Below are 26,315 nucleotides of genomic sequence, written 5' to 3'. Positions count from 1 at the left end.
CGATTTTGCAACGTCATTTTTCTAAGAGTGTACATAGAGTAGACCATAGTAGGACAACATGACGCGTCGATGTTGTGAACACGTGTTGTCAATAATTTCAACAACGTCTGTTTATTGACTTTATAAATGGACGATTTTGCAACGGCGTTTTTCTATGGGTGTACATAGAGTAGTCCATAGTAGGACAACATGCCGCGTCGATGTTGCGAACGCATGTTGTCAATTTCGTGCACCGATAGTTACCAACATTGAAGCTTGTTATATGCATCTGCATGTCAACCTTTAGTTTAAATAAATCTAACTTTGTCAAATTAAAGCTAATCAGAACAGTGAGAGCCTTTAAATCAGCTGCTTAGCCTAAATTGTTATACACTTTTTCTCTCAGTGCCCTTTACTTTTATAGCCAGACATTAAATCCATCATTTAAGGAATTCTAAATAAATTGCAAAACACAAAACTGAAAATTCTACTGCGGCAATTTGGTGGTTTTTTTGCAAGTTATGACTCTACACGATGACAACCTGGTTGTCTGCTGCTACAAGGTATGGTTGGTGTCTTAGAATGATCATATATTTGCATCTTTAACTTTAATTTTATAATAGACGACGATGAATGTGTCCAATCTGTCTGTAAAGGACGTAGAGCTGGCAAAATGACTGCAGCATAGGGAAATGATGTAAGGACCAAAATGAACGATCGATGGCCAGAACAAACCCCATATATGCACCAGAAAGGATGGATGGATGGATAGATGGTTTTGGGTATTCAAGTGGATACTTGAGTGTCCAAAGAAGTGCACACTTGTGAAGTGTATTTGTCGACAAACTGTTTGGTGAAGTTCACTTTGATGGACACATGTGGCCCGAGTACTAATGCCCGGACTTTAGTGGTGCATTTAAGTGCAAAAACAACAACAATGACAACTTGGAGATGTGGCGAAATAAATGCAAATCATCGTCATCGTCAACGCCATGGACATCATCATATCTATGGAAATACTTCCAAGCTAACGAAACAACCATTGCAGCATCATAAAGAGTACGATTTTTTCTTGTAGTCATAAAAAGTTTATCATAGCAGAACTATGGCCAAGCTCCCTTTTGCTTTATTCACAGCCAGAAAAGTAACTCTCATTAGAAAACTATGGCCAAATTTCCCTTTTCCTCATCGACATATATGAGCCATAAATGCCCATGATATCATTTGTTCCAAGTGTCTGCCTTTTGGCTCACCCTTTCCATCATCCGTCCACCTTTGTGATATTTATTTCATTAGTTTGAAATAAATTGAAGTTGTCAACGAGTCCTAATGAATTGGCCCAACATGATTGATTTTCTCTACCTTCAGTTAGCCCAAAGATTTATGGCGACTCCTTGGGCAAATTGGAGTAATTAAAATGTTTAGAGGAAAACGATTTCCTTATGACATAAGGACAATGCAGCACTTTTTGCCCCTGCAGTGATGCAAAATGCCCCGTGGAATTAGCATCGTTATGCGAATTAACAACTGACAAGAAAGCAATAAATCGATGTCTATTCTTGGCTCACATTAATGATCGCTAAATGTTGCTTTGCAGCTCAATGATAAATTGAACAGAAAAATGAGTTGTTTTTCTTGAAGGCAGTAGCAAAGTTTTATTAAAGAAAAAAAGGGTAAGAAGTTGATAAAAGTAAGCAAAAATGTAGTACAAAAATTTTTTATTGAAATTAGTGATACTTAAGAGCAGGAAAGTTATGTGGGGCTAAATGTCTGGGCCCGTCCCCTACCTTAAAACTTTTTGAAGACACATGTATATTAGGTTGATTCATGGGACTCAAATAGAAGGTAGTCAAGGGATTGGCATTGCAAAATATGAGAAAATTACTGGGGGCCAATACATTCCTTCCAAAAACCCCCCAGGGTAAATATAGGCCAATTTAAACGATAAGAAAGCCAAAAAAATCGATTGACCGCAACTTACCATGCATACCTACCAACACTAATACTAGAGATGAGCACTTGAGAAATTTTACATTCAAACTGGGAGAATAAAAACTCATGACAATCGCTCACGAATTGCTGTCTAACGCGAAGCACGACAACTCACGACTTTTGTTTGTCTGTTTCTTTGCTGAACCGATTTTCATGAAAATAATACAGTATGATCGGGGAGTTCGGGATCGGGAGATCGGGATCGGGAGATTGGGATCGGGAGATCGGGATCGGGAGATCGGGATCGGGAGATCGGGATCGAGAGATCGGGATCGGGAGATCGGGATCGGGAGATCGGGATCGGGATCGGGAGATCGGGATCGGGAGATCGGGATCGGGAGATCGGGATCGGGAGATCGGGATCGGGAGATCGGGATCGGGAGATCGGGATCGGGAGATCGGGATCGGGAGATCGGGATCGGGAGATCGGGATCGGGAGATCGGGATCGGGAGATCGGGATCGGGAGATCGGGATCGGGAGATCGGGATCGGGAGATCGGGATCGGGAGGTCGGGATCGGGAGGTCGGGATCGGGAGATCGGGATCGGGAGATCGGGATCGGGAGATCGGGATCGGGAGATCGGGATCGGGAGATCGGGATCGGGAGATCGGGATCGGGAGATCGGGATCGGGAGATCGGGATCGGGAGATCGGGATCGGGAGATCGGGATCGGGAGATCGGGATCGGGAGATCGAGATCGGGAAATCGGGATCGGGATCGGGATCGGGAGATCGGGATCGGGATCGGGAGATCGGGATCGGGAGATCGGGATCGGGAGATCGGGATCGGGAGATCGGGATCGGGAGATCGGGATCGGGAGATCGGGATCGGGAGATCGGGATCGGGAGATCGGGATCGGGAGATCGGGATCGGGAGATCGGGATCGGGAGATCGGGATCGGGAGATCGGGATCGGGAGATCGGGATCGGGAGATCGGGATCGGGAGATCGGGATCGGGAGATCGGGATCGGGAGATCGGGATCGGGAGATCGGGATCGGAAGATCGGGATCGGAAGATCGGGATCGGGAAATCGGGATCGGGAGATCGGGATCGGGAGATCGGGATCGGGAGATCGGGATCGGGATCGGGAGATCGGGATCGGGAGATCGGGATCGGGAGATCGGGATCGGGAGATCGGGATCGGGAGATCGGGATCGGGAGATCGGGATCGGGAGATCGGGATCGGGAGATCGGGATCGGGAGATCGGGATCGGGATCGGGAGATCGGTATATCCACCAAACTACTGAGGCGTTAGTAAGTATTGGTCTTATCACGCTCCTGTGGAGCCAGTGGACTATCCTCGGATTCAGGTCCCATTTCGAGCCTACGACCCGTCTACATAATGCCCAACATGAGTGAGCCTTCTCATTACGCTCTTGGATGTGACACTTACAATTAAGATTCCTATCCAAGATCATTCATAAGTATTTGACTTTGTCAAATATCGAAATCGTTTCGTTTCGTTTAAATTGGTACACCTTCGTCTTCCTCGTGAACAGGCATATTTCAGTCTTCTCTGGGTTAACATTGAGACCACTGGCGATAGAAAACCTGAAAGAAACGAAATCGTTTCGTTTAAATTGGTACACCTTCGTCTTCCTCGTGAACAGGCATATTTCAGTTTTCTCTGGGTTAACATTGAGACCACTGGCGATAGGAAACCTGGAAGGAAGGGAAGAGGTTTCCGATCGGATGCCTGAGGTCGAGTGCGAGACACTGCTGACAGCGGCACAATCTTGGACTGACGGAACCCAAGTATTGCCATCTGGAAAATCATGTTACACGGATGGATCAAAGCTAGAGAACAGACTGCGTCTGGGGGTCTACATTGAGAAACCAGGGACTGAAATCTGTTTTCGACACCCTGACCATAATACGGTCCAGCAGGCGGAGATTCGAGCGATCACGGAATGCGTGAGGAGGTATGGTGCTAGAACGTTGAGTGTGAACATCTTTACGGACATTAAAATGGCAACAAGGGTAAAAACAACCAGGACGGTAGGATCACAGTGTTGGAATGTAAGAAGGAGATTAACGCCTTCTCTGAGGATAGCACAATCCCCATCGTTTGGTTGCCAGTTATATGTTATATGCAAGACCTTTTCACCCATTCTGCATAGCTGATTCGGATCCTTACCCCTTAAAAGTATTATAACATCGTCTGCATAGCAGACGGGTGCAAATCCCTCCTCAGTCAGCATCCGTAACAGGTTATTTGTGCTTGTCACCCATAGGAGTGGCGATAAAATGCCCCCCTGTGCCGTGCCCTGTTCCACTTTCTCCCTTTTATTTATGTCATGGGACCCGCAATTTATCCACCTCTTGCTTAGCATATGCCAGTATGTAAGGACCCGGTCCACCCGGTGCTGGTCTAAGGATTGGATCAATGTGTCGGTCAGCACATTGTTAAACGCCCCCTCGATGTCAATGCAAACCGCCAATGTTTACGTCTTGGCATCGAAGGATTCTTCTATTTTATGCACAACCTCGTGCGAGGCAGTCTCCACCGATCTTCAATTGACATAGACATGCTGTTTGTATTTGAGCAGTTCGCTGGATGTCCTACTCTTTATCATGGTATCCACAATACGTTCCATGGTTTTGAGTTGAAAGCACGAAAGACTTAGTATCGCATAACTTGCCTTGACGGGCTTGGGTACCACCCTTGCCTTCTGCCAGGCTTATGAAGTATATGCAAATCCTAGGCATGCTGTGAAAATAGTTGGCGCCAGATGAGGCGCAAGATAGTCGGACTTCATTTGTAGTAACGTCGGAAATATTCCATCAGGTCCGGGTGACCTAAATGGTTTGAAGCTCCTCAAGACTTCCTTGACCATGAATTCCGCTATAATAAGCCTTCGGTCAACCTCATTATTCCAAGATTCCCGTGTCTCCGTGAGTCCGGTCGTATCAACAAGACGGTGCCACATGCCACTTATTGACTTATTGAGAGGCGTTTGGAACCGGTCAATTGGCCGCCTAGATCGTTCGAATCAAGGTCTTTAAACTATTTTCTGTGGGGTTATGTCAAAGCTCATGTCTATACAGAGAAGCCTGCTTCAATTGACGCATTGGAAGACAATATTGAAGCATTTATTCGTGAGATACCAGACGAAATGTTGAAAAGAGTATACCAAAATTGGACTAAGCGGATGGACCATTTGCATGAAATAATCTTCAAACATTAGGACGCCACTGTCACGCAGAGGTTAGTATGTCCGCCTATGACGCTGAACGTCTGGGTTCGAATCCTGGCGAGACCATTAGAAAAAATTTTCAGCGGTGGTTTTCCCCTCCTAATGCTGGCAACATTTGTGACATACTATGCCATGTAAAACTTCTCTCCAAAGAGGTGTCGCACTGCGGCACCAGATAACCCAGGTATTTAGGTGTATCCCATACGTTGCGGTATCCTCTCCATTGCCTAACACCATACTAACGATGCGTATGAAACTTACTATGACTCCCTTGTATCTGATAACACGGGCATTCGCTTAGGTGTATGTCCGTAGTGGCATGGGGTGCGGATATTAAATCCGCACCCTCTTTTTCAACCTTACCTAACCTAACCTAAAGTTGAGTTTTATGCCCAAGATCACCCCCAGGTCTTTAACTATGTCCGATAGTGAGATCTTTCTATGTATGATGTGTGGTTCCTCGTATTGGCTGCTCATCGTCATACTAGTGAACAAGCAAATCACTGTTTTTTCACACGTACCGTTAAGACCCCTCGATCTGTCTCAGTGATATGTCATTCGGAAGGCCCACTCATCTGGATCCGTTCCCCTCAGAAGCATGATATAATCGTCCGCAAGGGCGAGGGTCATTAGCAGATTGGTAATAGTAGGCACCCACAGAGGCATGATGGGCCTTTCCTTACAACTAGCCACCCATATAACCTACCTCAAATTAATAAAACGAATTAAAAACTCAATTCTTAATTTTTTTTTTTTTGTTCAATTGTTGCCCATAGACTTGAGCATGTAAATAAACAGCAGCGACAACAACAACAACAGCAAAATCCTCCATGCACTTTCTTACTTTAATTTGAGGCTGTTGTTGTTATGAATGGAATCGTATTTTATGTTGTGTTGCGGTGGGTTGTTGTGGTAGTACTCGATGACTGCCATATCAATGCGACTTATGCTACTGCTGCTGCTGCTAATGCTGTTGCTGTGATGTCTGTTGTCTTCACCACCAATTTGTTTGTCATTGAACTTTTCGATGAATGGAAATTTATGGCACATATCAATCGGTGATTCCGAAATCGACAACAACAACCACAACACAAAAGCCGGAAAATCCCACTACCATATAAGAAGATATCCTCTCGCCAAGACACGAGACATGCAGCCCAAAGCAACAACTAAAGCCATTGGAACAGAAACACAAATTTTCAAGAAAACACAAATCGACAGAGAGGGAGATGCGAGTATGGAGATGTAGAAAAGACGCCCAATTAAATAAATAAACAAAAAACACACATTCGATAGCCCATTAAACATTCAATAACAACAGTCAGCTAGACAGCCATAGAGCAACGAACAACTTCACCACACAAACCCATAAAATACGTAACGAAAAACACTCACACGCATACATTTGCAGCACCAAAAAGTACTTGTTACAACAACTGCAAACCAACAAACACACACAGTGAGTGAAAAAGAGGACTTCATAGAAAATGCAATGCACAGTGCTAACGCCCGTAACTTCTATACCAAAGACAATCTAAATTAGACGGGAACGAAGAAAATATTTTCAAAATTATTTTCTTTAGAAAATTTTCACAAAATTTTCTTTATAGAAAATTTTCACAAAATTTTCTTTATAGAAAATTTTCACAAATTTTCACAAAATTTTCTTTATAGAAAATTTTCTCAAAAATTTTGTTTATAGAAAATTTTCTCAAAAATTTTCTTTATAGAAAATTTTCTTAAAATTTTTCGTTATAGAAAATTTTCTCAAAAATTTTCTGTATAGAAAATTTTCACAATATTTTCTTTACAGAAAATTTTTACAAAATTCTTTTTTTCTTTGCAGCCTATTTGAACCAGTCCAATAAAATTTCTTGCATGCAACAGCTTACATTGCTGTAGCATTAGGTGTTATATATGATCTCATTGCGAGGCCAACATAATCGCCACCGACCGACCCATCAACAGATAGACCGGCCGGACACAAGTTGCACATTACAAAAGCCTTGCTAGTGCACCACAAATGGCCAGCCAGCCAGTGGTGTTATAGCACAACCACCACCACCATCAACAATTCCACAAAGTGGAATGGATGCACTTACTCTGCTCTTAGCAAGGAAGGAAGAAAAACCTTGTTTATCACCACAAAACATTCGTTTGCATCTATTTGGGAAATCAATGGGAAATGATGTTTGGTTTGGTGCTCGAAATGTTTCGTATGTTCGTATGTCCGTCCATACGGCCATCTGTCCGTCCGTCCCGCCATTGTTGTTTAAAACATTTGTTCGCGGTTGTGTGCGCTCTGTTGGTGTGCCTCGTGTCTAGTCTAAAGCTTGTTCAATATGAGAATGAGGATGCTGATGATGTTTTTATTGTTGTTGTTGTTGTTGCTGATGAGGATGATGATGACGCAGTCAATGCTGGTGATAGTGCAATGTTCATGTTATTTTGCCCAATGTTGCGTCAAGAAAAGCGTAACAACTCCAGACTTGGATAGTAGTTTCCAGAAAGTAGTGCCAATATTAACAACAACAACAAGGACTGTAAAAGCAACAACAATGATGTTTCCAAAATCTATAAAATTTAGCACACGCGCTTTTGCTCTGCTTGTTCTAAGACCAGTTTGTTATTTCTTATTGAATTATTTCTAGTACAGGGCAGGTGGTATGAAAAGAATTGGTGCTGAATGGATTAAATATGGGTAAGGGAACGATTTTTTTGTGACAAAGTGAAAATCTCATAGAATATTTCTGTCCTGAGAAGTCTCTGTCCGGCGAAGACAATGTCTTGAGAGCTTTGTCTGTAGAAGACTTTAAATTAAGAAGACTCTGTCAAAGTCTTTGGAAAAGACTTTGTCTTCAGAACACAGTTCTGAGAAAGGCTTGTCTGGAGACGACTCTGGCTTAGGAAAAGTGTGTGCTGAAAGGAGTCTGTCTTATGAAGATTGTGTCCTTAGAAAATCCTGTCGTTTGACTACTCTGTCTTGAAAAGACTCTGCCTCGGGAAGGCTCTGTCTTGGGAAGTCTCTGTCTTGGGACGACTCTGCCTTAGAAAGCTTCTTAATTGGAAAGCCCCTGTCTTAAAAAGACTCTGTCTTGGAAAGCCTCTGTCTTCGGAAGACTCTACCTCAGAAATAATCTGTCTTGGGAAGTCTCTGTAATATGAAGACTCTATCTTGGGAAGACTCTGCCTTAAGAAGACTCAGCTCGCAGAAGACCTTGGCTTGAGACGACACTGTCCCGAAAAGTCTGTGTTGAGAAGATTTTGCCGTGAGAAAACCCTGGTAGAAAGAAAGAGTCTTCAAAAACAAAGAGGCTTTCCAAAACAGAGTCTTCACAAGGTTCTTCTCAAAACAGAGTCTTTACAATACAGGATTTTCGCATGACAAATCTTCTAAAGACAGACTTTTTCCAAGGCAGAGTCGTCTCAAGACAAGGTTTTCTCATAGCAGAGTCTTCTCTTGGCCTAGTCTTATCTTGGCAGAGTCTTCTCTAGGCAGAGTATTCCCAAGGCAAGACTCTGTCTTGGGAAGACTCTGTAGTGGCAAGACTCCCAAGACATAGTCTTGCCTTGGGAATACTCTGCCTAGAGAAGACTCTGCCAAGATAAGACTAGGCCAAGAGAAAACTCTGATATGAGAAAACCTTGTCTTGAGAGGACTCTGCCTTGGAAAAAGTGTCTTTAGAAGATTTGTCATGCGAAAATCCTGTATTGTAAAGACTCTGTTTTGAGAAGAACCTTGTGAAGACTCTGTTTTGGAAAGCCTCTTTGTTTTTGAAGACTCTTTCTTTCCAAGTTTCTGTCTTGAGATGACTCTGACTTGTGAACACTCTGCGTTGAGAAGAATCTGCCTTGTGAAGACTCCACCTTGAGAAGACTCTGTTTTTGGAAGGCTTTGCTTGGGAAAACTCTGCCTTAGGAAGAGTCGGTCTTGTAAAGATTCTGTCTTGGAAAGACTCTGCTTTGAAAACACCTTATCTTAAGACGACTGCGCCTTGGGAAGAGCCTGTCCTTAAAAGTCTGTCCTGAGTAGATTTTGTCGAGAGAAAGCCGTTACTTAAGAAGGCTTTTCAAAAGACTCTGCCTTGAGAAGACTTTGTATTGGGTAGACCCAGTCTTGAGAAGATTCTGTCTTAGGAGACTCTGCTCTGATAAGACCTTGTCTTGAGACGACTCTGCCTCGGGAAGAGTCTGTCTTGAGAAGATTTTGTCGCTAAAAACCCTTCGAAAACTCTATCTTGGGAAGAATCTGTCTTGGGAAGTCTCTGTCTTGCGAGGACTCCGAATTGGGAAGATTCTGACTTGGGAAGACTCTGTCTTGGGAAGACTCTGCCTTGTGAAGACTCTGTCTTGGAAAGCCTCTTTCATGGAAAGACTCTGTATTGGCAAGACTCTCAAGACATAGTCCTGTCTTAGGAATGCTCTGCCTGTTCTTAAAAGTCTGTCCTGAGTAGATTTTGTCGAGAGAAAGCCGTTACTTGTGTGGGCTCTTCAAAATACTCTGCCTTGAGAATACTCTGTCTTGGAAGGACTCTGTATTGGGAAGACCCAGTCTTGAGAAGATTCTGTCTTAGGAGACTCTGCTCCGATACGACTCTGCCTCGGGAAGAGTCTGTCTTGAGAAGATTTTGTCGCGAGAAACCCTTCCAAAACTCTATCTTGGGAAGAATCTGTCTTGGGAAGACTCTGTCTTGCGAGGACTCCGAATTGGGAAGATTCTGACTTGGGAAGACTCTGTCTTGGGAAGACTGTGTCTTGGGAGGACTCTGTCTTGGGAAGACTCTGTCTTGGGAAGACTCTGTCTTGGGAAGGCTCTGTCTTGGGAAGACTCTGTCTTGGGAAGACTCTGACTTAGGGAGACTCTGCTCTGAGAAATCCTATCTTGAGACGACTCTGCCTCGGGAAGAGTTTGTCCTTAAGATTCTCTGAAACACTCTGTCTTGGGAGGATTCTCTCTTGGGAAGACTCTATCTTAGGAAAACTATGTCTTACGAAGGCACTGTCCTGGGAAAACTCTATCTTGGGAAGACTCTTTCGTGGGAAGATTCTTTGAAACACTCTGCCTTGGGAGGACTATGCCTTGGGAGGACTCTGTCTTGGGATGACTCTTTCGTGGGAAGATTCTTTCAAACACTCTGTCTTGGGAAGACTTTGTCTTGGGAAGACTTTGTCTTGGGAAAACTCTGTCTTGGGAAAAGTCTGTATTGGGAAGACTATCTTAGGAAGCCTCTGACTTCGAGAGGATGTCTTGGAATGCCTCTGTCTTGTAAAGCAACTGCCTTGATAATACACCGTTTTAAGAAGAGTCCCTCTTGAAAAAATATCTTGCGAAGACTCCATCTTAAAAAAAATCCTCTCTTGCGAAGACTCTATCCCGAAAAGACTCTGTCTTGTATGGGACTGTCTTCTGAGAAACCTCTGTCTTATGAAGACTCCGTCCTTAGAAGACTCCCTTCTGCGAAGTTTCCGTCTTAATAAAACCGCGCCCTGTGAATACTCTGTCTTTTCAATATTCAGAAATTATTTCCCAAACCGAAATTTCCCCACCCTCGTCTAACAACTTGTTACAGTTTCCCGCCACAGATTTGTTGAGTAAGATTCCTTGTAGTAACTCCAAGTTGGTTCCTTGTTTAGTTACTCGGCTGAATAACGAGTGTAGTTCAAGATGTTCTTCGTTCGTTTCTGCATGACAAACACACATGGATGTTATCACACAACACTTGATGATATTACACTTCACTCCAGTCTCACAGCACCATCAAAAGACGCAGATGATACAGAACAGCCATGAATTTTTGTTTTTGCCAGGATAGCTGCCTACCCATAAAAAAGAAATGATTCTTCCCCAATAAACATCAGCCTGCAAACCAAGAAAGGCATCCCACAAACAGTGGCATTGCGTAGCATCATCATTGTCAGATTTGCCACAACCAATTCAATGTCTTCCAGTGGAACAGAGCAGCAGAAAATGAAGATCGAGTATGGATGATTTTCATGGCCATGGAAATGGAAAACAGCGCAAGTCAGACAGTCAAACTAAGGAGGAAGCATAAGCACAAAACAAACAAATCTCAAACAGAAGTAAACACTGCACACTGCAAATGAAAATGCATTTAATGGCCCCTTCGAACGTTCAGCCTCATTTCATGTTCATTTCCTTGAGCGTAACTCTAATTTCATTAGACTTCAATGGTTGTTCTACGCAGTGTGTTTGGCAGTGCGCGTATGTCTGTCCGTTTCCTTGTAGGTTTTCCTGTTAAGTTATGGCCCATTTGAATGGCGATGATGAGGGGGAGTGCGCGTGTAGAATATGCTTGAGAATGGGAATTAAATCTACTTTATGGCCTGTTTCGTGGACAAATGTTTTTCTGAATGTGATTTTTTATGGCGTTGTTAAATTTAAGATTACTACATACAAATAATGACACTATTTTTGATCTCCGAAATGGAGATTCATATTAAGTTCCATCAATTCGACCCAATTCTTGTTATGAAATCTTCAAGCAATGATAATAACAGCAAGAAATACAGCATAAAATCATAGAAACTTTTTAAAAACTTCATTAAAAAATTATTTTTATTTATGGCCAACACAACATTTTAGAGATTTTCAATAAATTCGGATGAATTTTCATTTCAATAGCTCATAAAACAAAATACCATAAATTTTTACTAAAAGCTATGAATTGCTACCAAATTTATATTCCATTGTAAGAATGTGGCAATGATAATTTACCCCCCATTGTCCACATATAGCTATTTGATATTTAATCAGCAATCCATGACAAGGCATTTCCAGTATAATTAGAGTTCTGGCCAAAGAAGTAGAGTAGACTCTATGAAAAGTGGAGACAATAGCGAGATAATATAGCCTTGAACAGACTCAACCTTGAAGAAAACCCCCTTATGAGAACACATTGTGTTTAGAAGACTGTTGATTCCGAAATTTCTATTTCCCAAAGGTGTGAATCTTGAAAGAAACCTGCCTTGATAGGATGCTACCTTAAGGCGATTTAAGCCTGAGGAAAATATGTATGTAGATGTATTGATAACCTGGATAACCTGGATGTTGACTCAGGTTTAAAAAGGTTTTGTTTTGATGTGACACTGCCTTGATAAGATTCCGTCTTGGCGAGACTCTGCCCTGATGATACTCTGTCTTGTGATACTCTGTCTTGATGATACTTTGTCTTGATGATACTCTGTCTTGATGATACTCTGTCATAATGAAAGTCTGTCTCAATGAGAGACTGTTTTGAAGAGATTTGTGTTCTTAAAGAGACTCAGTCTTAATCAGACTCTGCCTTGAGATTCTGTCTTCATTAAGCTCTGTCATAATCAGACCCTGTCTTAAAAAGACCCTGTGTTGAAAAGACCCTGTCTTGAAAAGACCCTGTCTTGAAAAGACCCTGTCTTGAAAAGACCCTGTCTTGAAAAGACCCTGTCTTGAAAAGACCCTGTCTTGAAAAGACCCTGTCTTGAAAAGACCCTGTCTTGAAAAGACCCTGTCTTGAAAAGACCCTGTCTTGAAAAGACCCTGTCTTGAAAAGACCCTGTCTTGAAAAGACCCTGTCTTGAAAAGACCCTGTCTTGAAAAGACCCTGTCTTGAAAAGACCCTGTCTTGAAAAGACCCTGTCTTGAAAAGAACCTGTCTTGAAAAGACCCTTTCTTGAAAAGACCCTGTCTTGAAAGACCCTGTCTTGAAAAGAACCTGTCTTGAAAAGACCCTTTCTTGAAAAGACCCTGTCTTGAAAGACCCTGTCTTGAAAAGACCCTGTGTTGAAAAGACCCTGTCTTGAAAAGACCCTGTCTTGAAAAGACCCTGTCTTGAAAAGACCCTGTCTTGAAAAGACCCTGTCGTGAAAAGATCCTGTCTTGAAAAGACCCTGTCTTGAAAAGACCCTGTCTTGAAAAGACCCTGTCTTGAAAAGACCCTGTCTTGAAAAGACCCTGTCTTGAAAAGACCCTGTCTTGAAAAGACCCTGTCTTGAAAAGACCCTGTCTTGAAAAGACCCTGTCTTGAAAAGACCCTGTCTTGAAAAGACCCTGTCTTGAAAAGACCCTGTCTTGAAAAGACCCTGTCTTGAAAAGACCCTGTCTTGAAAAGACCCTGTTTTGAAAAGACCCTGTCTTCAAAAGACATTGTCTTGAAGAGACCCTGTCAGGATGAGATTGTGTTCGGACGAGCCTTTGTTTTGATCAAACTATTTTGTAAACAGACACCGTCTTGATCACACTTTATATTAACCTGATGAGACTGTGACTTGATAAGGTTTTTTCTTCATTAAACTAAGCCTTGATGAGGCTTGAAGAGCCTCTATCTTGATCATACACTGAATGAAGTAGAGCTGTACTCGAATAAGGCAATGAAAACAGTTCAAGACTGGGTAACAACAATTAACCTCCATTTAGCGGTACATAAACCTACATCTGGCGTAAAAAAAGGCTGTACTCAAAAGTGAGAAAAGAAAAAAGGAGAACCTGACTATTAAAGTAGACAGATTGGAGATAAAATCGGCCTAAAGTTTTTGATACCTTGGAGTCCTGATAGACGACCGCTTGGAATTCTAGCAGCTCGTGGAATACGCTGTTAAAAAGGCGTCGAATGTGAACAGCGGTACTAAAACTACCCTTCCCTAGCAGAAAGGCTACTTAAACTACCCTTCCTTAGAAGAAAGGGTATAAAAACTACCCCTTCTTAGAAGAAAGGATACAAAAACTACCCTTCCCCAGGGAAAAGGGTACTAAAGATACCTCTCCTTAGAAGAAAGGGTACTAAAACTACCCCTCCCTAGGGAAAAGGGTACTAAAACTACACTTCCCTAGGGGAAAGGGTACGAAAACTACCCTTCCCAACGAGGATAGGGTACTAAAACTACCGTTCCCTAGGGAAAGGCTACTAAAACTACTCTTCCCTAGGGAAAAGGGTATAAAAACTACTGTTCCCTAGGGAAAGGGTACCAAAACTACCTTTCCCCGGGGGAAAGGGTACTAAAACTACTCTTTCCCCGGGGGAATGGGTACAAATGCTACCCTTCCCAAGGGGAAAGGATACCCTTCCCAAAGGGCATAGGGAACTTAAATTACCCTTCCCAAGGGGAGAGTGTACTAAAAGTACCCTTCCCAGGGAGAAAAGGTAGAAAGACTACCCTTCCCCAGGGGAAAGGGTAGTAAAAATATCCTTCCCAAAGGGAAAATGTACTCAAATTATCCTTCCCAACAGGAAAAGTAGTAAAATAACTTCGGGGGAAACTGTAGCAAAACTAAAAAAATGTAGTAAATTACCCTTCCCCACGGGTAAGTGTAATAAACTACCCTTCGCTAGGGGAAAGTATAGTAAAATTACCCTTCCCTAGGGGAAAGCGTAGTAAAAGTACGCTTCCCTAGGAGAAGTGTTGTAAAACCACTCTCCCCTTGAGGAAAGTGTAGTAAAACTACCCTACCGCAGGGGAAAAGTGTAGTAATAATACCCTTTCTTAGGGGAAAGTGTAGTAATAACACCCTTTCTTAGGGGATTGTGTAGTAATAATACCCTTCCCTAGGGGATAGTGTAGTAAAACTACCCTTCCCTAGGGGATAGTGTAGTAAAACTACCCTTCCCTAGGAGAAAGCATAAGAAAATTACGCTTCCTAGGAGAAAATGTTGTAAAACTACCCTTCCCTAGGGGATAGTGTAATAAAACTACCCTTCCGTAGGGGATAGTGTAACAGAACTACCCTTCCTTAGGGGAAAGTGTAATAAAACTACACGTCTCTAGGGGAACGTGTAGTGAAACTACCCTTCCCTAAAGGAAAGTCTAGTAAAATTACGCTTACCCAGGGGAAAGTAGTAATACTACACCTTCTCCGGGCAGTATTGTAAAACTACCCTTTCCTAGGGGAAAGTGTATTAAAACTACCCTTCTCCAGGAGAACGTGTAGTGAAACTACCTTTCCTCAGGATAATGTTTAGTAAAACCAACCATCCTCATAGGAAAGGCTAGTTAATATAATCTTCTCCCTAAGGAAGCCTACTTAGCTACCCTTTGCCATGGGAAAGTGTGCTAAAACTTAGTACCCTTCCCACTAAGGGTACTAAAATTTCCTTCTCTCTAGGAAAGACAACTCATTTAACTCTTTCCCACGCAAACCCTACTTAAACTCCCGGCGAAAGGCGGTACTTAAATTATCTTTCGGCCCGGGAAAGTGTACTAAAACTATCCTTCGGCACGGGAAAGTCTACGAAAACTACTCATGGTTACAGAAAAATGTTCTAAAACTACCCTTTCCCATGGCATAGTGTACAACAACTAACCTTTCCCATGGAAAAGTCATTGTTATAAGCATGTAAAAGTACTCCTTTTAACTTTTTGTGTTTACTTCAAGTTTCTTTGAAGACTCTTCTCTGCCTTTATTTAAGTTACTGTACCAATTGTTTCACCTCTAAGAAGTCTAAACGAAATGTGTCAGTGGAACATACCATGTCCAGTGGAATTCATACCATCCCAAAATGCCGTTACCCAATATATCCACAATCCCTTAATTTCATATAATCCCATAAACCTGGCTATCCTGAAAGATTTATCTTTCAAGTTTTTTTTTTTCCGTAAATTTTTTCTTAACAAAATCACTCCTTTTCATGTTTAATTTACACCAGCTCCATGGCTATGAGGTATATTATAATCCTTCATCATAATACACTGATCGGTGGTTGGTCAGAGCTTAAACATGATCACCATCATCATGATCATTATCAGCATTATTATGCTCATTATGCTGATCGTTATGCCGGTAAAGACGATAATGAAGATGATGCCAGTTTATTTGCGGATTAAGCTGATCGTCTCCTCTGTTAAGGATGACTGCAAACACCACGACACAAAATGCCTCAGAACTTAAGTTAAAAACAAACATTGAAAGAATAAAAATGAATATGACCACAGAAAAAAAAACGCATGCCAAAAAGACACAAAAGCAACAAGTTGAGGATGAAGAAAAAAAAATGAAACGAATTACTTGAGATCGCCTAACGGCCATTAAATGGACGCAGCAGAAGCAGCATCATTCACTGAAAATGTGTGAGCACATGCAAGGAACATTTATGACCAGAAATTATTTTTAGCTCATTTCTTGCCATACATACTTGCCGCATATATGGGCAATTGCATCGAAAAACCTTGTCAATTAACTGTGCCAAAAAGGAATCAAAACCAACTCCCCCCAAAATCTTTCAGATGTATCCTCAGGGCAATAAGTAAGAAAAGAGATCCTGATTTGCAAGTTAAAGGTCAGTTGACCTATCAGATTTTGGTTCGAGAGCATACGATTTTTCTTAAGAGTCGAAGAAAATTAATACAGTGATATCTATTTGACTTTCCCAGCAGTAACCAATAGAGTCTTCTTCGCATGCTCCTGAAAAGGGTACTACCACTTTACTTTCTTCTCCAGGGTAACTGCCGGACATTTATTCTATCTGGTATTCAAATCGATCTGTCTAACAAGTGCGGTTTCTTGTATTGACCAATCTTCGTCTTCCTGAGATCTGCCTGTTCTTTAGAGAGACACAACAGTCTTCTCAGTTGTGATGTTGCAATTTGAGGTCATGTTGCAGTTTGAGGATACGTCGCAGATTGGGGACATGTAGTGGTTTGGGAAATATGTCCTAAAATGACATTTCATTGTTTGAGAATATGTTGTGTCTTGAGGACATATCGTGGCTTAGAAAAATGTCCATGTTTCAGAACATTTTTTGTTGAGGACATGGCTGTTTTGAGACATTTCGTGGTTTGACGACAAGGCAATAATAGGAAATGATGTGGTTATAGGACGCATCTTGGGTTGTGGACACGTCTTAGTTTGTGGACATGTGGTGGTTTGAAGACATATCGTGGTTTGAGGACAAGGCAGTAATAGGTCATGTCATGGTTATAGGACATGTCTTGGTTTGAAGACATGTCGTGGTTTGAGGACAAGGCAGTAATAGGACATGTCGTGGTTTGAAGACAAGACAGTAATAGGACATGTCGTGGTTATAGGACACGTCTTGGTTTGAAACATGTCGTAGTCATAGGGCACATTCCATGACGTGGTTTGAGGACAAGTAGTTCCAGGACAAATCGGTTTGAAGAAATGTCGTGGTTTGAGGAGATCTCATGGTTTGAAGAAATGTCGTGGTTTGAGGACATTTCGTGGTTTGAGGGAATGTCATGGTTTGAGGACATCTCATGCTTTTGATGGCATGTCGTATGAGAATGAGGATTCTAAATCTACCTTCCCCTCTGGGAAAGGGTACTAAAACTACCCTCCCCCTAAGAAATGGTACTAAAACTACCCTCCCCCTAGGAAAGGTTACTAAAACTACCCTCCCCAAGAAAAGGGTACTAAAACTACCCTCTCAAAGGAAAGGGTACTTAAACCACCTCCCCCAAGGAAAGGGTACTAAAACTACCCTCCACGATAAGAAAGGGTACTAAAACTACGCTCCCCGATAGGAAAGGGTACTAAAACTACCCTCTTCCGAAGGAAAGGGCACTAAAACTACCCTCTTCCGAAGGAAAGGACAATAAAACTACCCTCCCCCCTAGGAAAGTGTACTAAAATTACCCTTCCACTTAGCAACGGGTACTAAATGTGTCCTCCCTCCTAGGATAGGGTACTAAAAAAACCCTCCCCCCTAAGAAGAATACTAAAACTATTCTCCACCGCAGAAAAGGTTACCAAAAATACACTCCTTCCTTGCAAAGGGTACTAAAACTTCCTTCCCCCTGGGAAAGGGTTCTAAAACTAACTCCCCCCTAGGAAAGGCTACTAAAACTACCCATCTCCCTAGGAAAAGGTACTTAAAGTACCCGACCCCCCTAGGAAAGGGTACTAAAGCTACCCTTCCCCCCAAAGAAAGGGTACTAACAGTTCCCTCTCTCCGAGAAAAGGGTACTAAAACTATTCTCCCCTTAGTAAAGGGTACTAAACAACCCTCCCCCTTAGTAAAGAGTACTAAAACTTCCCTTCCCCCAGTAAAGGGTACTAAAACTACCCTCCCCCTAGGAAAGGGTACTTAAACTACCCTACTCCCTTGCAAAAGGTTCTAAAAGTACCCCCCCACTCCCTCAAGAAAGGGTACTAAAAGTACCCCCCACCCCCTAGGAAAGGGTACTAAAAGTACCCTCCGCCCTTGGAAAGTGTACTAAAAGTACCCTCCCCTCTAGTGAAGGGTACTATTGTAAAAGTACCCTCTCCCTAGGAAAGGGTGTTAGAGGTACCCTCCTCCCTAGGAAGGGGTACTAAAAATACCCTCCCCTTAGGAAAGGGTACTAAAACTACCCTCCACCGTAGGAAAGGGTATTAAAACTACACTCCTCCCTAGCAAAGAGTACTAAAACCACCTTCCCCCTAGTAAAGGGTTCTAAAACTACCTCCCCCCTAGAAAAGGCTTCTAAAACTACTCTTTCCTACGCATAAGGATCCGTAGGAAAGAGTACTAGAATCACCCTCCTCTCTAGAAGAGGGTACTAAAACTACCCTCTCCCCCGGTAAATGATACTAAAACTACCCTCCCTCTTTGTAAAGAGTACTTAAATTACCCTTTCACTAGAAAAATTTAATAAAACTAACATCTCCCCGACAGAGAAACTGAAATGTCCCATCGCCACCGAAAAGAGAACTAGAGCTGTCTTTCCCCCTGGGAAAGGAAACTAAAACCACCCTTTTCCATGGGATGCAAATGCAAATTTTTTGCAAATTTTGCCCATAAACATTTCACTAAGGAACAGGGGCAAACTTCTCACATACCAATGAGTGCAGTCCCATCCAATTTTAATCTCAATGAAAAGGGGCCTCCTTTTTAAAGCCGAGTCCGGACGGCGTGCCGCAGTGCGACACCTCTTTGGAGAGAAGTTTTACATGGCATAGTACCTCACAAATGTTGTCAGCATTAGGAGGGGAAAACCACCGCCGAATTTTTTTTCGGATGGTCTCGCCAGAATTCGAAACCAGGCGTTCAGCGTCATAGGGGGAAATGCTAACATCTGCGCTACGGTGACCTCCCTCCCTCTAGTAAAAGGTACTAAAACTGACCAGGAAATGGTTTTAAAACTACGCTCCCCCAAGGAAAGGGTACTAAAATTACCCTCCCCCTTGGAAAGGGTACGAAAACTACCCTCCCTCCAGGAAAAGGTACTAAGACTGCCCTTTCCCCAAGAAAGGATATTAAAATCACACTCCCCCCTAGGCAGAGTATTTCATGTCGCGGTTCAAGGCCATGTCACAAAGCTTCTGAAATAAGCACTAAAACTGTCCGCCCCGCTCAGGGAAGGTGTACTACAACTACCCTTCCCCCTGGGAAAGGGTACTTTAACTAGCCTTCCCCCTAGGAAAGGGTACTAAAACTACCCTCCCCCCTTGAAAAGGGTTTAGTACCCTCCCACTAGGAAGGAATATTAAAACTACCCTGCCCCTAGGAAAGGATATTAAAACTCCCCCCTTACCTAGGAAACGATACTAAAAGTACCCTCCACCCTAGGAAAGGGTATTAAAACTACCCTCCCCGTAGGAAAGGATATTAAAACTACCCCCTTACCTAGGAAACGATACTAAAAGTACCCTCCACCCTAGGAAATGGTATTAAAACTACCCTCCTCCCTAGAATAGGATACTAAAACTACACTCTCCCCTAGAAAAGGGTACTAAAACTACCTTTCTCCCTAGAAAAGGTTACAAAAACTACGCTTCTTCCTAGGAAAGGGTACTAAAACTACCCTCCCACCAAGGGAAAGATGCTAAAACTACCCTCCCCTTAGAAAAAAGTACTTGAACTGCACTTCCACTAGGAGAGTGTACTAAAACTACCCTCTCCCATGGAAATGGTACTAAAACTACCATCCCTAAGGAAAAGGTGCTAAAGCTACCCTCTCCCCAGGGAAAGGGTCCTCAAACTGCCCTCACCCTAGGAAAGGGTGATAAATCATGCATCCCCCTAGACTAGGGTACTAAAACTACCCTCCCCTCTAGGACTTAACCTCCACCTAGGAAAATTGGAACTAAAACTGCCCTTTCCCATGGGAAAGGAAACTAAAACCACCCTTCCCCATGGGTTAGGAACCTAAAACTACCCTACACCCAGTCAATGATACTAAAACTACCAGGAAAAATCACATGTGTTTCTAAGCACTGGTCCATGTACCTTATTCTGGGACATTGCATATCTCACAAGGTGATAATAATGTCTCGTTTAGAGACATGCGCCTCTAGGGACTTGCTCTACTTTGTGGAAAAGTTTTGTTGGTTTCCAAATTCCTTCAGCTTGGAATGCTCCATATGTCAAAACAAATTCTCTTAAATTGTCTGACTCAAAGTGTCAGTGATTGTGTGTTTAATTTCATTTACATGTTAAAGTACACTCAAAGAACACTTCTTATTTTCTGGATTCCACGGATTATTATTATTCGATTTTGTGCCAACATCTCAGCGCACAGTGCTTTCAGAAATTTAATCCTTTCGTAAAGCATACGTACTTTTTATAAAAAGCTTTTTTTTAACAAAACTGAATATACAGGCTGGATAATTATTGGTAAGTTCAAATATGGACTCATGTCGCACTTAAACTAGTTTTAAAAGAGCTTTGCTTCGTTGTCCCTATTCCCTTCGTAGTCGAAAACTTGATCAGTTAACCAGGGTACTATTTTCCCAAATAATTTTTCAAAACATGTGACTGAATTAGACTGTGTGAACTCCTGTTGTGGGGCACTGTGCATCAATGCAAATAGTGTTTATGCCCTCAACAAAACTATGGCCAGTTTTTGGCGCGCATCTATATAAGAAAAAAATTGTCGATGCAAAAAGTTGTTAAATAAGAAATGTGTTGTTGTTGTTGTTGTCGTTGTATTTGGACTTATTTGCATACGAATGCAAAAGATATTTATTTTAGGACTTTTTTTTCTACTTGCGTTCTCTATTTAAACAAAATAAAAAAAAACTAAACTCGCATAGTGACCAAAGACACCACTAGTTGAAGTTAAGAACCAATAACAGCGTCAGCAACAACATTAGCAGCAACACCACCAGCCACCAAATATATCTCGAAGATGTGGTGTATCTAAACATTACAGGCAGCCTGCCTGCAAAAAAAAAAAAAAGGACAGACAGACAAAAGGCAGCAACACCAACATCCAGTGCAGATATACTTGATACTATTCACTTGTACTTATGCCCGGTTGAGTGTGATGCGAGGTGATGCGATGGAATGGGAAGGCATGGGATGGGATTGGATGGCTAATGCTAAATGCATGATCTATGTTTGCTTTACAGTATTTTTGGTCAATTTGGTGGGGTTTCGTAGCAATTTTTCGGCGGTTCTGCTTGTCTTTTCGTCTTTTTTTTATTTTCATCTTCAGTAAATGGTCGCAAAATACAGTATGGAAACTGTGATGCTTTTGAGAATTTAAAGAGGCCTTTTAGGCAATAGGGAAAAGTAGTATCATTGCCCCTTCCTTTGGGGAAAGGTACTTCTATTAACCTTTTCCTTGAGGAAAGTTAGTACTAATACCATTTCATTTAGAAAAAGATAGTCTTGTTACCCTTTTCCTTGATGAAAGGTAGTATTGATGCCCTTTCCCTTGACGAAAGGTAATATTGAAACCCTTTCCGTTGAGGAAAGTTAGCATTCAAACCTTTTCCCTTGGGAAAAAACAGAGTTGATACCCATTTCCATGGGAAAATATGGTATTGACAGCCTATACCTTGGGGAAAAGTGGTATTGACACCCTTTTCCATGTGGAATGGTAGTATTGACACCCTTTCCCTTAGGAAAAGTTTGCATTGAAACCCTTTCCCTTAGAGAAAGGTGGTATTGATACCCTTTCCCTTGGGAAAATGAATTATTGATACCCTTTTCATGAGGAAAGATGGTATTGACACTCTTTCCCTGGGGGAAATTTGGTATTGACACCCTTTCCACGACGAAAGGTTTTCCCTTGGGGAAGTTAGTATTGAAACCCTTTCCCATGGCGAAAGGTGGCATTGACACCCTTTTCCATGGGAAAAGGAGCTATTGACACCCTTTCTCTTGGAGAAGTTAGTCTTGATATTCTTTCCCATAGGGAAAGGTGATATTGATAGACTTAGCAGGAACCCTTTCCCTTGGGGAATGGTAGTTTTGATACCCATTCCTTTGGTGAAAGACAGCATTGATACCCATTCCCTTAGGAAAAGGTAGTATTTGTAAAGGTTGTATTAAAACCATTTTCCTTGGGCAAAGCTGGCATTGATTCTCTTTCCCTTGGGAAAAGCTTGTATTGATATTCATTACATTGAAACCATTTTTCTTGGGGGATATAGTATTGATACTCATTTCCTTGGCGAAAGGTAGTATTGATAACTATTCCCTTGGGGAAAGCTTGTATTGGCACGCTTTCTCTTGCAGAAGATAGCAAAATTCGACGAAATCGGATAATAAATGCGCCTTTTATGGGCCCAAAGCCTTAAATCGGCGGATCGGTCTATATGAAAGATATATCCAAATCTGGACCGATCTGAGCCAAATTAAAGAAGAATGTTGAAGGGCCTAACACAACTCACTGTCCCGAATTTCGGCGACATCGGACAAAAAATGCGCAATCGAGAGATCGTTTTATATGGCAGCTATATCCAAATCTTGACCGATCTGGGCCCAAAGCCTTAAATCGGCGGATCGGTCTATATGAAAGATATATCCAAATCTGGACCGATCTGAGCCAAATTGAAGAAAAATGTTGAAGGGCCTAACATAACTTACTGTCCCAAATTTCGGCGACATCGGACAAAAAATGCGCCTTTTATGGGCCCAAGACCTTAAATCGGCGGATCGGTCTATATGGCAGCTATATCCAAATCTAGACCGATCTGGGCCAAATTGAAGAAGGATGTCGAACGGTCTAATACAACTCACTGTCCCAAATTTCAGCAAAATCGGATAATAAATGTGGCTTTTATGGACCTAAGACCCTAAATCGGAGGATCGATCTATATGGGGGCTATATCAAGATGTAATCCGATATAGTTCTTCTGCGAACTTAACCTGATTATTAGCCATCTTCTATCTAAATTGCAAATTAGCCCATGAAGATTCTATTAAGGAACAGAACAGACCTCCATTTTATAGCCGAGTTTGAACGGCGTGCCGCAGTGCGACACCTCTTTGGGGAGAAGTTTTTACGTGGCACCTCACAAATGTCGCTGAAAAATTTTGTCTTATTTTCTTGCCCAGATTCGAACCCAGGCGTTCAGCGTCATAGGCGGAAATGCTAACATCGGCGCTACAATGACTTCCCCTCAAATTAACCATGCCCCCAAACATGGCATATCGCCAAAGGCTGCATGTCCCCAAACACAACATATCCCCAAACACGGTGTGTCCCCAAACATGACATGACTGTTTGGGGTCATGTAAGCATGATAAAGTAAGCATTTATTAAAATTAAGCATTATTTTTTATAAATAAATTCATTACGTATCGCAAAAAATTATCAAAGCAGTAGTTTTGTTGCAATGAAACGCCAACAAATATCCAATGCTTTCAATGTCACACTGTAACGCAAGGCAAACCAAAAATTTCGCTAAGGATATGTCAACGCGTTGCTTATAGCGATTTTGTTTGAGGTGCATAATGCCCTTTATCAATAAATAATCATATTTAACAAACCTGTTACTATATTAAGCCGAAAACTCAGCGTTCAATAACCGAATTTTTACTGTGATCATAATATATATCGAAAATTGATCTTGTCTAACCAAATCAACAAGTCTATAAAAAAAGATATTTCACAAGGCAGCATAACTCTTAACAGAAAAAATTTGTACGGCATTGCCATAAATACAGTCTTTCCCTGCCACCCCTTACTTATGCTGGCTACATTTATGAGGTATCCTGCCATGTGTCGCTATGCGGCACGCCGCTTGAACTCGGCATAAAAAAGAAGGCCCTTTATCATTGAGCTTAAACCCCCTGTTCCTTAATGGAATGTTTATGGGAATTTTACACTAGTAATCTGTCCCTGCAACAAAATATGTCTTCAAACCAAAAATGTCCTCAAATATGGCAAGTCCCAAAATATGGCATGTCCCCAAAAATGACATGTCCTCAAACATGGCATGTCCCCAAAAAAGGCATGTCCTCGAATATGACAAGTCCCAAAATATGGCATATCCCTAAACATAATATATCTTAAAACATGGCATGTCCCCAAAAATGGCATGTCCTCAAACATGACATGTCACCAAAAAATAGCATGTCCTCAAACATGACATGTCCCCAAAAATGGCATGTCCTCATATATGGCATGTCCCCAAAAATGGCATATCCCCAAACATAACAAATCTTAAAACATGGCATGTCCCCAAAAATGGCAAGTCCTCAAACATGGCATGTCCCCAAAAATGACATGTCCTCAAATATGGCAAGTCTAAAAATATGACATATTCCCAAACATAACACATCCTAAAACATGGCATGTCCCCAAAAATGGCATATCCTCAAATACTGCATGTCCTCAAACATTGTATGTCCCCAAACACTGTATGTCTCCAAACACGGCATGTCCCCAAAATGCAGCTATGAAATTTCTCTTAAGACAAAATTTCAACGAAATCTTCCAAAAATGTAATGCAATTTTCTCTAAAGACTGATTTATGGAAAAAAACGAGGTTCAAGCAAATTATCCCTAAACATGACATGCTCCTCAATACTATATGGCATGTCCTCAAACTGATCATATCTATCAAACCCAACATTACTGCAGGTACAGAGTATTGCAAAAGGCGATATACTGCATTTTCAAAACTTACAATAATTTACCGCAACAATTTGGGTCCTCAAACTAACCACGTCTACCAATAATACATGTGCCCAATCACGAGCAGCTCATTTTGAGGACCTTATTTCAAAAATTGTATCAAAAGACTAAATTTCAACCAAATTTTTTAAAAATATCATATACGGTCTTCGATATAGATTATATACGGTTTTACACTTATTTTCCTCTCCATCTAAATTCTTTAAAGGCCCCTTTGAACCTACAATCCTCTTTACTGCCAAATGGATAATCCCACCAAGAATATGTTGAAAGTTGAGTTGGTAGTGTCAAGAGCAAAAAGAGAGCGGGAGCAACACAAGGAAGGAAAGCACTTAAATTGCCTTTTTGCAAATGAATGGCATACATTTTAGTTATGCTGTTTAGCAGGAGTGCGTGAGAGTGTGGCTTTCTGGCTGGCTAGCTGTCTGACTGTATTCTTAGCCATATTCATGGGCTTATTATACACCATGTTTATTCTCAAAAAAAAAAAAAAAAACAAATTCGGCAAACACTAAGGATACTCTACAGTTGATGATAATAAAGGCGGATGATCTTTAGAGTTTCCTCATCATCATTGGCTCCACCATCATGGTCAACATATTGAATATAGGTCGAAATGATATAAGAATTAAAATATAACCAAAAACATAACGGTTTGGAGGAGCAACATTTTGTTTAAATTTTTTTCCATGGCATCACCTCCATGAATGTTGGCAGCAACTATGGGGCTATGTGACCATGTAGTTAGTGGACGCTGGTGGGTAATGTGAGTTTTGCAGTAATACTCTTCCACATATGGTTTGTTACAATTCCTTGGTATTTGCCAGAGTTATCTGCGCACACCACTTGGATTTGGACAAAATGAAAAAATTCCAAGACCCAACAACAAACAACAGGCATGGGCCCCGGAAAAAAATGTATCAGTTCCACCGCACACACACACACACACACAAATAACCGGTGGAAACAAAACAAATCGAATGGCAAGCAAAATAACAGCAAAAAACAACGAAACAGGCAACTCACGATCGGTTTCTTCACTTGCGCTTAAGATCAGTAAAAGCAGCCCACAGTTATTTAACTGCCTCCGTATGTAAAACAGAAAGAAAAAATTAAAAACGCAAAAAGGCCCACCAACAACAAAATATAAAAACAAAAGTAATGAAGCTAAAAGGCAAATATCAGCACCACCAGCTCCAAAAACCACCACTAACAATAGCAGCAAAAACCACCGAAAACAAAGATATGAGGTACTTTAACAACGCAGGTGAACATCACCACAAACAGCACCAAAAAAGTACCAAATGAAGAAGGCGAATGACAGACAGACAGACACTAGGT

The sequence above is a fragment of the Stomoxys calcitrans genome, chromosome 2 (genome assembly GCF_963082655.1).
Source record: "Stomoxys calcitrans chromosome 2, idStoCalc2.1, whole genome shotgun sequence".
In the NCBI taxonomy this organism is placed as follows: domain Eukaryota; kingdom Metazoa; phylum Arthropoda; class Insecta; order Diptera; family Muscidae; genus Stomoxys; species Stomoxys calcitrans.
Note: the sequence above shows the minus strand (reverse complement) of the source record.